Source organism: Coenobita brevimanus, chromosome 10, assembly GCF_032717465.1.
Source record: "Coenobita brevimanus isolate Jiangsu-jjx chromosome 10, ASM3271746v2, whole genome shotgun sequence".
In the NCBI taxonomy this organism is placed as follows: domain Eukaryota; kingdom Metazoa; phylum Arthropoda; class Malacostraca; order Decapoda; family Coenobitidae; genus Coenobita; species Coenobita brevimanus.
In genome coordinates this window covers 6,035,676-6,048,277 of record NC_136963.1, presented here as the reverse complement: position 1 = coordinate 6,048,277, position 12,602 = coordinate 6,035,676, and positions in this window count along the sequence as shown.

Below are 12,602 nucleotides of genomic sequence, written 5' to 3'. Positions count from 1 at the left end.
TTTACTCAGAGAGTGGTACTCGGCAAAGCACGGAGTTACACAGAGAGTGACTTGGCATTCCAGGCACTGGTGTGTGCTCATTTTTCTCGTCCTAGGCCTCCATGTGGTGTTATGACACACACTGCAGCGGCCCTGTGACAACCTGCCGCCTGCTGTAAGAGGCAATTTCACAAGCTGGTGCCGGCTCATGTAATTGCGGCACTCAAGACGGTCAGGTTGTGTGTCAGAGTGTCGCCTCGGGATCAATGCTGTCACCTGACCAAATCGTGCAAGTAGCTGCTGCACGACAGTCTTGGAAAACTGTCTCAGGGATGGTTGCCTTATGCCCCCGACTTGTGTCTTGTAGAGGAGGAAGGCGTTGAGCATGCACATATCGAGCATGTGCAGGCAAGCCTTCCTGTACCATCGGGTGTTTCTCCTGAGACAGTCTATTTCGCCAATCATCATATCAGACTTATCAACAAGTCTCATATTTACATTATAATCAATGACGGCATCAGGCTTCATGATTGGCTCTCCCGTCCTGTAGCTGACCTTCCCAGTTCTCTGCAATTCCCCCTTGTGGATGGTGCTGAGCATATTCATGACCTTCTTGTCATGCCACCTGATCGCCAGAAGCTTGTCTGACTTCTTCAGGTGCACACCTTGGATGAGGATGATGCTTCTGGGAAACTTGGCCAGTCTTTCCTATAGCTCCGTACAGTGCCAACAGTGCCAGTGCCGTGTTCAGCCAGGTATTTGGAGAGTTTCGGTGCTGTGTAATAATTGTCTGTGTACAGCACATGATTCCCACCAAAATACCTCTCCATCAGCACTTTTACAACGGAGCCAGAGAAGCCAAAGGGGTCTTTCCTGTCCACGTTCATTGTGCTTGCAGAGTAGATCACGAAATCCAGGATATACCCCGTCTCACAGTCACACAGCACAAAGAACTTTATCCCAAAGTGGTGGCGTTTGCTGGGGATGTACTGCATGAATTTGAGACGTCCTCTGAACAATACCAGGGATTCATCTATGACGACTTTTTGCATAGGCCGGAAAAATCGCTTAAATCAATCCCTAATCCTATTGAGAAAATCCCTCACTTTCCACAAAGGGTCAGTTTGGGACGGGTTTCCATTGTCAGCGAAGTGCAGGTATCCTAGCAGCTGTCGGAACCAATCTCGTGACATGTACTTGCCGAATGTTGGGATAGAAGTAATGTCATCAACCAGCCAGTACTCCTCCAACTCATGTCTCTTGATATGGGGCATCAAGAACATCAGTGCAAAGAATACATACAGCTCTCTGATCCCGACAGGCAACCACGACACTTGCTTTGGTGAGCCAATAGGTCCCAGCCCTTCTGCTGCACACTGAGCTGCATACCTATTGGTCTCATCGCTGACAAACTGCACGATTTCGTCATCCATGAAGGCCAGGAAGTAGTCAACAAAGTCATCTCCTTCGTTGCATGGAAAGGCAGGCTGTATTCCAGCATTTGTCATATCAAACGGCGGATTGTGTGGCTGAAAATCAGCACCGTCAGACCAAACAAATGCATCCACTTTCCCGGTGCGTGGTTCAGTGGAAGTGGCAGGTCGCATTGCACTCGTTTCCCCGTGAGAAGGAGCTGAGATGGAGGCAATGGGTGAGGCAGGAGGCGAGCATGAGGGGGGTGAGTGGGGGGGTGGCGAGGGTGAGGGAGCTGGGCGGGGGGCAGGCGGGGGGTTTACTGACCTGGTGTGTGGTGAAATCTGACCCTTTCTTCCCCGCTTATCACCCAGCTTTGCCCTCCTACTGCCACGCATCCCCTTTGTTCTAGGCCGGCCTGCCCTGCTTACCCTGCCTGCACGGCCTGCCTTCCCTCGCTATGCAGGCTCTGGGAATTCATATTCCTCAGATGACGTAGACTGAGGAGAGGGCACGGCAGAAGATGAAGATGATGTGAGGGCAATAGGGCTAGGGGAATGGGAAAGTGGTGGGAAATGCTTGCTAGGGCCTGGTGTAGCAGACGTAAGTTTACACTTCACTGCCTTCCCACGTGCAACACCAATTTTCCACATAGGTGCCTTCCCTTTCCCAGAGTAAGTTGGGGTGGTGGGGGGGAAACTACATGTTCACTTTCATCACTGTCATTGTCAGTGCTAAAGGGTTCACCACCAATCACTGCAAAATCGTCACTACTACTTGCTGTAAGTGTATCACTCTCACTGCCACAATCCAGAGTAGTACTTACAGTTTTATCCAGCTCTGTCCTAATTTCTGGGGTGCACAACCCCTTCTGCCTCGCCGTCGGCAGTTCCTAAGGCACACTAGCACTGATCATTTGCGAGGAGGAAGCGATCAACAATGAGTCGGGACGGAGCACCATTATCAGGCACAGAGCTGGACAGATACCGAGTGATGCGTGTCAGGGCAGGGGTGGGGGGGGGGCCCCCTCGGGGTGGGAGGAGGGAGGTGTGGGATGGCTGGTGTGAAAGAACTCAACAGCTACTCTTGCGTGAGACAAATTGTGCACAGGAAAAACGCGCGGTGTTCAAAATATTCACGAACATTCCAGAATGACACCCGCGGTTTGGTCCAGTTTTGTCGATGTCATTCTGGAATGACACCCGCGGTTAAAGGGTTAAACGTACTCACATTTTCCATTTTCTCCTCAACCAACCTCGCTGTACATTCACTGACTTCACTTCTCTCAAAGACCATCACTTTACTCTTCCCTACATTCACCTTTAGATTCCGTTTCTTACACACTCTCCCAAACTCATCCACCAAGCCTTGCAGCTCCCCTTCGTCTTCACTCAACAACACAGTATCATCTGCAAACAACAGTACAGGGAGTTTCCAAACACTATCCTCTCTCACCAGGGCCACTCCAACATCCACTACCCTACCTTGTACCTCTTTTATTACCCCATCCATGTACAGATTGAACAACCATGGAGACATAACACATCCCTGTTTCAACCCAACCTTCAAAGAGAAAAATTCACTTAGTTCACCATCCACACGCACTGCAGCCTTCGCACCATCATACATACTCTTCACAGCATTCAACAACATCCCATCTACTCCATATATTCTCACATACACTCTCCTAGTCAATCCAGCCTTCAAAGAGAAAAATTCACTCAGGCATGTGGATAGTTGTAGTCAGGTTAGAGGTTTAATTTGGCTAGTAACCAAGGAGACTCGTGGCCATAATCTTAAACTGTGGGCAGCGTTCACCTTGCTCTATCTGCATCTTTTGGTAATCGTAACGCACGAAAGGGAGAGTGTTCCATGGCCAACAGGAGGGGATTACCACAGTGTAGCAGAGAGTGTGTGTGAGTGAGGTGGTGGGAGAGAGGGGGAGGCCAAGGATGAGATGGAGGGATGGGGTGGAGAGGTATATGAGAGAGGGGGGTGTGAGTTGGGAGCAGGGCAGTGAAATGGCGGGGGACAAGGCGACATGGAGGCGATTTGTTTGTGACCACCCCATATGGGATTAAGGCATCTGGCAATAGATAGTACTGGAATCTGCAGGGAGTCTCTTAGCACCTCTGCACATACCCCTTCATCATATTATAGTAGTCTTGTGGGGTGAAAAAACTAGAATTTGAAGGACTGTGGTGTGTGTGTGTGTGTGTGTGGTGGTAATTTTAACTTAACCCCCACACGCACCTTAAAGTTTTGCGTGTGTGTGCGTGTGTGTGTGTGTGTGTGTGTGTGTGTGTGTGTGTATGGTGGTAATTTTAACCCCATCACACACCTTAAGTTTTTTTTGTGTGTGCGTGTGGTGGTAATTTTAACTTAACCCCCTCATGCACCTTAAGTTTTCTGTGTGTGTGTGTGTGTGCGTGTGGTGGTAATTTTAACTTAACCCCCTCATGCACCTTAAGTTTTCTGTGTGTGTGTGTGTGTGTGTGGTGGTAATTTTAACCCTCACACACACCTTAAGTTTTGTGTGTGTGTGACATGATCAGAGAAAGTGTCACGAGGGCAGGCTGGACTCCCACACGAAGGAAAACATTCCCACGTATTTTATTTGCCCCAGAAATTGTCTATAATGGTATAAATTGTACACCATTGTCTTGCCTGATGTATAATGCTATAAACTGTATACCATTGTCTTGCCTGATGTATAATGCTATAAACTGTATACCATTGTCTTGCCTGATGTATAATGCTATAAACTGTATACCATTGTCTTGCCTGATGTATAATGCTATAAACTGTATACCATTGTCTTGCCTGATGTATAATGCTATAAATTGTCTACCATTGTCTTGCCTGATGTTTATACTGTACAATAAGCTGATAAAAACCCACAACATTGATGAGTTAAAGTGTTGTGAGTGTACGGTACCTAACTGAGGTCAGCTGCATGAGGCAAGAGCTAAGCATGTGTCTAGATGCAGAATTTATTGAGCTTTCATGTGATGTTGTCGGAATTCTGACACGACCAATAGTTTTCGACTAAATCGCCAAAAATCACACGCCCTCCCCCTTCCCCGAACCAGAAACCAAGAGAATGCTAACTCTTTGAGTGTTGGCGTGGCAATAGACACCCTGCCCTACGACGCAGCAAATATTGACGCACTTCACGCTAAAACATTATTTTTGGTAAATATTTTTGTCCAGAATTGCCCTACCGGCATCCCTTCAGACCGCCACTGCAAGTGTGTTATCGTTCCTCTTCAGACTAACACTGTTTTGACTCATATTGAGTCACAGTACATGAAGGGGTTATTACTTTCCACAATCCTTGTTTATCCACCCTGTCATATGCTTTCTCCAAATCCATGAAAGCCGCATACAACTTCTTTCCCTTCTCCAGAAACTTTTCCACTAAAGATCTAAGAATGAATATCTGATCTACACAACCTCTTCCCTTCCTAAAGCCTCCCTGTTCTTCTCCAACTAATTTCCCTGTTCTTTCTCTAACTCTGTCAATAGTATCCTACCATACACTTTTCCTATTATACTAAGAAGACAAATGCCCCTATTATTACCACACACTTCTTTTTCCCCTTTTCCTTTGTACAAGGGAATAATTATACCTGACTTCCAATCCTCCGGGACTCTACCTTCCTCCCAGGCCAATCTGCACATCTTCCACATCCATTCTACTACTATCTCTCCCCCATGCTTCAGCATTTCACCACACACTCCATCAATTCCTGGGGCTTTCCCTGATTTAACTTTCTTCATTGCTTCCACAACTTCTATCCTACTGATTTCTTCCTGTCTTCTCACCTCCGTCTGTCTCCCAGCCATTTAGGCCATACAGGTATACTTCGATATACGATACCCCTGGATGCAATACCCCGGCTTAAGGATGGGGGTAGAAATACCACCATACCCCACCTAACGATGGCCAATCCCCTGTTAAACGATGGGTTTTGATGTTTTAACCGATTTTAATGATATTTTAGACAAAAATTGTGTTTAGGTTGATTTATAAACTGTTTTTTAGACCTAGCCCTCCCTCTCCCTCCTTCCACCTCACTGATGTGCACTCTCCTCATTAGTCTCTCACTCTCCATCCCCCCAGCTCTCACCCCCTCTATCATACACCTCTCCACTCCATCCTTCCACCTCATCCTCATCCCCTGCCATTTCACTGCCTTCCCCCCAGCTCACACACCCCTCTCTGATATACCTCTCCACTCCATCCCTCCATCTTATCCTTGGCCTACCCCTTCTTCTCCCCCTCCACCTTACATACACTCTCCTCATCAGTCTCTTACTCTCCATCCCCCCAGCTCACACCCCCCTCTCTCATATACCTCTCCACTCCATCCCTCCATCTCATCCTTGGCCTCCCCCTCCCTCTCCCCCCCTGCACCTCACACACACACTCCTCATTAGTCTCTCACTTTCATCCCCCCTCATACACCTGCACTCCTTCCATCTCATCCTTGGCCTCCCCCTCCACCTCACACACACACTCTCCTCATAGTCTCTCACTTTCATCCCCCCTCATACACCTGCACTCCTTCCATCTCATCCTTGGCCTCCCCCTCCCTCTCCCCCCCTGCACCTCACACACACGCCCCTGCTTGTATTAATGTTGATGTTATTTCAGATGTCGCGGTGTCCCTTGTGTGGTGAAGGACGAAAGGCCTTGGAGTGCCACTTGACTCTCTCTCCCTTCAAGTGTGACTGTTGAGGATGACCCGGCCAGGTATGTGTAAACCTTGACCCTTGTGACCTACCTACATGTACTTACCATCATTACTGACCTACCTACATGTACCTACACTGTGACTTACCTACATGTACTTACACTGTGACCTACCTACATGTACTTACACTGTGTGACTTACGTACCTACATGTACTTACAATCATTACTGACCTACCTACATGTACTTACACTGTGACTTACCTACATGTACTTACACTGTGTGACTTACCTACATGTACTTACACTGTGACTTACCTACCTACATGTACTTACCGTCAGGGACCTACCTACATGTACTTACCCTCTGTACTGACCTACCTACATGTACTTACCCTCAGTACTGACCTACCTACATGTACTTACCCTCAGTACTGACCTACCTACATGTACTTACCCTCAGTACTGACCTACTTACATGTACTTACCCTCAATACTGACCTACCTACATGTACCTACACTCTACTGACCTACCTACATGTACTTACCCTCACTACTGACCTACCTACATGTACTTACCACCAGTACTTACCTACCTACATGTACTTACCCACAATACTGACCTACCTACATGTACCTACACTCTACTGACCTACCTACATGTACTTACCACCAGTACTTACCTACCTACATGTACTTATCCTCTGTACTGACCTACCCCATGTACTTACCATCAGTACTGACCTGCCTACATGTACCTACAGGGGGTATTTACTTACATATGTGTTAGACCTAGTAATAATTTCTCTCCCTCTCTCTCTCTCTCTCTCTCTCTGTACCTACTTACATGTACTTACCATCAGTGACTGTTATGCCACGTACTCAGAGATCCACCTCTTGCTGTGTGAGTATGTGGATCTGATATTGGGTTCTTTCTAAGGCTGGGTCCAGAGCACACCACCAGAGGACCAGGTCTTAAAACACAGGACAAACACAGAAAAACACAAGGCTTAAAACACAGGACAAACACAGAAAAACACAAGGCTTAAAACACAGTGCAAACACAGAAAAACACAAGGCTTAAAACACCGGACAAACACGGGGTTTATAAACAGGCTAACCAGTGTGACACGTACATTACACATAAAACACCGGGTCCATAGCACGCCACCAGAGGACCAGGCCTTAAAACACCAGACAAACACGGGGTTTATAAACAGGCTAACCAGTGTGACACGTATATTACACATAAAACACCAGGTCCAGAGCACACCACCAGAGGACCAGGCCTTAAAACACCGGCTGACCAGTGTTACATATATAGTGCAGATACAGGGATTGGAGGCTGATAAGATAACTGCAGATGTCACCCAGGCGTGGGAGGGGTCCCGTCAGGTGTGCTGTCTGTGAAGGGGCGCGGGACCACTATCGTACTCTGGATCATCGGGTGAGGGCTGCTGGGCGGTGTACAGGGAGGCCTGTCACTGGAGGGGCCTCTGTAGGTACATTAGCCCTCAGGGCTGGGGCTGAATGGGTCAAGTAGGCGTACTGCCTTGCGCCTACCCTTGGTGGAGGACGGTTTGCCAGCTTGTCTGGGGAGGTCTTGGCCGGGAGTCCTGGGGGCGTCCCTCAGTGACTGGTGTCTGTGGTCTCGCCTTCATCGGTAGTCCGGCAGGGGCTGCCTGCGGCTTCTCCTCCGGGAGTCCGACAGTAACTGGTGATGTAGGGGCGCTGGTTGTAGTGTACCCCCAAGCTCACTATAGGGCCGCTCCAGACCCCTTCCAGCAGCGACTTCACTGAGGAGCCTGCTCTGCCCCCTGTGGTGTGGGGAGAGCAGGAGGGGCACCCTGCTCAGCCTCTGGTGGAGTGAGGCGAGCAATGGGCGTGACCCTTGGTGGGTGTCGGAGGGTTAGCAGATGAGGGAAGCACGGTGGGCGTTCCCTTCCCGACAGGCACGGTGGGCATTGTTGCGGTCCTACTTTGGTAGTCTGTTGGCACACAGATCCTGTCCCGATCCTGGTGCAGCGCTGGTCCAGGTACGGGGTAATGCAGCAGGTGACGTACCTCCTGTGGATTCCATTGAGGGGAAGACGGGCGTGTGGTGGTTGGGGACATAACAGGGTGATGTACCTCCTGTGGATTCCATTGAGGGGAAGACGGGCGTGTGGTGGTTGGGGACATAACAGGGTGATGTACCTCCTGTGGATTCCATTGAGGGGAAGACGGGCGTGTGGTGGTTGGGGACATAACAGGGTGATGTACCTCCTGTGGATTCCATTGAGGGGAAGACGGGCGTGTGGTGGTTGGGGACATAACAGGGTGATGTACCTCCTGTGGATTCCATTGAGGGGAAGACGGGCGTGTGGTGGTTGGGGACATAACAGGGTGATGTACCTCCTGTGGATTCCATTGAGGGGAAGACGGGCGTGTGGTGGTTGGGGACATAACAGGGTGATGTACCTCCTGTGGATTCCATTGAGGGGAAGACGGGCGTGTGGTGGTCTGGGACGTATGCCTGTCTTGCTCGTTCTCTTGTCGCACCTGTGGTCTTCCCTTGGTACATCTTGTATCTCACCACCGTCGCGGCTGAAGAAGTCACGTCCTCGTGGCTGGAGGTGGTGCACGTTAGAGGTAGTGGTCTGGTAGGTTGGTGTGAGGTGTTGGAGGCGTGAGATCCAGTGTTGTGTGGGTAGATGTGGCTGCTGGTAGGGTTGGTACACACTCTTGAGGGTGGTGGTGTGTGTGGTGGTCCTGGTGGGGTTGGTACACATTCTTGAGGGTGGTGGTGTGTGTGGTGTTCCTGGTGGTGTGTGTGGTGTTGCTTGTGGGGTTGGTACACACTCTTGAGGGTGGTGGTGTGTGTGGTGTTGCTGGTGGGGTTGGTACACACTCTTGAGGGTAGTGGGTGTGTGGTGTTGCTGGTGGGGTTGGTATACACTCTTGAGGGTGGTGGGTGTGTGGTGGTCCTGGTGGGGTTGGTACACACTCTTGAGGGTGGTGGTGTGTGTGGACTTCTGCAGGAGACACAGAAGTTGCGGTGTCCCTCGGAGCTGGTGGGGGTGGGGGTGAGGGTGTGGGGGTGTATCTTGCTGGTGGGCGAGAGAGACAGTCAGATCCGGTAGTGGTGGTGGTGAGGACGGGTGTAGGTGGTCAGGAGCTTGGGTCATGAGATGAGGTGGTCGGGGGTGGGTGGGGGGGCTCCTGAGCTGGGTGGCGGCGTCTTTGTGTTTGGGGGTGGCGGTGCGGCGGTGGTGCTTGATCTGGGGGGTGAGGTTGCCGGGGGTGTGGGGAGGGTGTGGAGTTGGTGGGGGACGTGAGTGTGGAAGGAGGAGTGAATGAGGGTGAGGAGTGTGATGGTGTGAGGCAGCACGTGTATGAATTAGTTGTGTGGTCGGGGGAGGTGGGTGACAATGTGGCATGCTGGGTGGGGGACTGGGTGTGGCATGCTGGGTGGGAGGCTGTGGGTGAGGTGGGTGGTGAGGGGTGGAAGAGACGCACATGGGAATTCCAGTAGGTGCGTGGAGTGTTGTAATATTGGATGGTGACCTGGTAGGGGCTGGCAATGAGTGTGTAGGGCCTGAGAATTGGGTGTTAGTTTGTTCGGGATGGATAGTTGGGTCACCATAACTGAGTCGCCAGGCTTGTAGGGGTTGGTGGGGTGATGTCAGGCTGAAGGTCCTGTTGGTGTGTAGGTGATGCAGTTGGCTCTTGAGGTGGTGAATGGGGTTGGATGTGGGGGATGTGGAGGGGGGGCTGTAGGTGCTGTTGGAGTGGTAGGAGAAGGAGGGTTTCTCTGAACACCTGCTTATGAGGGGTAATGCCGTCTTCTCAGGCCAGGTGTTCATCCCAATGCACACTTTTTACCTGGGCTGGCCAGTCTTTGTTTTGTGTTTCTTCTGCTCTGGTTCGTACTTGACTCAGCAGGGTGCGGTGACTACTTTCACATATCCTGTTTCCCTGTGGCCAGTGTGGGGAAGAGTGAGACAGCTTGTACCCGAAGATGGTGGTGAGTTCTTTCCATATTTTGCTGGTAAACTCTGGGGCGTTGTTGGGGTGAAGGGCCTGGGGAATGCTGAAGTAGGAAAAACGTGGCGGACGAGGGTGTCAGCCACGGCAGCGGTGTGGTACTCCTTGGCCGGGCAGGCAATCGAATTTCGAATAGGTGTCCACGAAAGTTATGATGTACAGTCACACCAAAAAGTATTGCGCAGGTAAAGCATGATGATATCCAAAATGACCATTATAGCTCATGAATTCTCAGTAAGATTTATTTGTAACTACTGTGCTATACATATAATAACAATACGGACTGGAAAATGTCATAAACAAGCCATATATTGCATCCTTGAGAGAGCAAGTTTATCAGCATGGGGAAAAAATCATTGTTCAGTTCCCAGTAGCCATCGTCCGTGTCTCAAATTGCTTTGCGTCAAGTGTGCATCCATACTTTTAGGTGTGAGTGTACTTGTAGCCTGTTTCAGGAGGGAAGGGCCTGACTACGTCTACGGACAAAAGTTGCCATGGCTTGTAGGCAGTGATGTTTCCTGAAGGGCTGGGCGTCTGTGTCACGTCCTTTGGTAGCCACAAGCACGGCACGCCTGTTTGACTTGTTTGGCCAGGTTGGAGGGGCCAGGTGTCCAGTACATATTGTTAAATACTTGCAGGAGTTTCTTGGTCCCAGGATGTATGCTGTTGTCTAGTGTTAGTGAGTCATTGTTTCAAGGGCGGTGTCAGGATCAAGCGCTATATGTCCAGTATGGGTGAACAGGTGGCTGCCCGGCAGTTGGTGTAGCTTAGAGAATATTTGTGGTGTATCCAGTTGGGGTGATCTTTGCTTTGCCATTGTTGTAGGAGGCTGGTGGCGGTGCTGATGGCATTGATGGGCAGCTGGGAGAAGGCGTCAGCATTGGTATGTAATTTGCTTGGCCGATACTCTATATCAAATTCAGATTCATCGAGGGTTTCTCTCCACCTGACTAACTGGGCGTTGTGGGTCTGAGACTGGCGTAGCCACTGCAAGGATTGGTGATCTGTTATTATGGTGACGTGAGTGCCCAACAGATTGGCTCAAAAGTGGTCCAAGGCCCAGATGATGTCTAGGCATTCTTGTTTGGTGGCGGCGTAGTTCCTTCTGCCTCATTGAGAGTACGACTGGTGCAGGTGACGATGTGTTCTTGTCCTTCCTGGGCCTGGGCAAGGAGGACGCCGTTTGCTACTAGAGATACATTGGCCTACAGGCAACAGGGCAGGGTGTAGTCAGGGAATGTGATTGCTACTAGGGATATGTCGGCGTACAGGCACAGGGCAGGGTGTAGTCAGGGAATGTGATTGCTACTAGGGAAAGGGCAGGGTGTAGTTGGGGAATGTGATTGCTACTAGGGATACGTTGGTATACAGGCGCAGGGCAGGGTGTAGTTGGGGAATGTGATTGCTACTAGGGATACATTGGTATACAGGCACAGGGCAGGGTGTAGTCAGGGAATGTGACAATCGGGGCGATGATGAGCTTGGTGTTGAGGATGTGGAAAACGTTGATGTGATTGTCTGTCCAGGTGAAAGGTTTGCCTTTTTTAGTCCTGTCATGGAGGGGTTTGGTGATGTTAGCGAACCCTTTACGAGGCGTTGGTAGTAGGACGTGAACCCCATAAAGGCACGGACTTTGTGGACATCTCGTGGTAGGGGGAGGTGTGTGATAGCACGCAGTTTGTCAGGGTCAGGTGCTGTGCTTTCCTTGGAGATGACGTGTCCTGGGAAGGAGATGGAACGTTCAGCCAGGACGTGTTTCGACGGCTTGGGCTTAAGCCCTGCCTGTCGGATGCAGATGAGGACTTGTTTAGGGTGGTGGAGGTGGTCAGTCCAGGTTCGGCTGAAGGTGATAACGTCATCTAGGTATGCCAGGCAGATTTCCCAGGTGAGGCCACTGAGAACTGACTCCATCAGTGGGGAGAATGATGCTGAGGCGTTGCAGAGTCCTAAGGGGAGGACGTACAATTTGTAATGCTTCCCGTTGCTGGTCGAGAAAGCTGTTTTCCCTCTGTCCTCCTGGTGCACAGGCACCTGCCAGTATCCTGATTGGAGATCCAAGGTGGAGAACTAGGACGCTGCGTACAAGGAGTTGAGGCGGTTGTGTATCCTGGGTAGGGGGTGGCATCCTTTGTGGTATTGTTGTTAGTCTATCCTGGGTAGGGGGTGGCATCCTTTGTGGTCACATTGTTAAGGCATCTGTCCTGGGTAGGGAGTGGCGTCCTTTGTGGTATTGTTGTTAAGCCTATCCTGGGTAGGGAGTGGCGTCCTTTGTGGTCGCATCATTAAGTCATCAGTAATGCACACACACAAACCCGTGGCGCCGTCTTTCTTTTTAACTAACACGCCTGGACAGGACCAGGGGCTGGTGGATGGGATATAACACTGACATCAAGCATTCCCTGCACCTGCCAGTCTTCCTCAGCCTGTTGCTTGGTGTTTTCCTCCGAGACGGTTGGGATATCGGTGGGCCTGTGGTGTGGATTTTG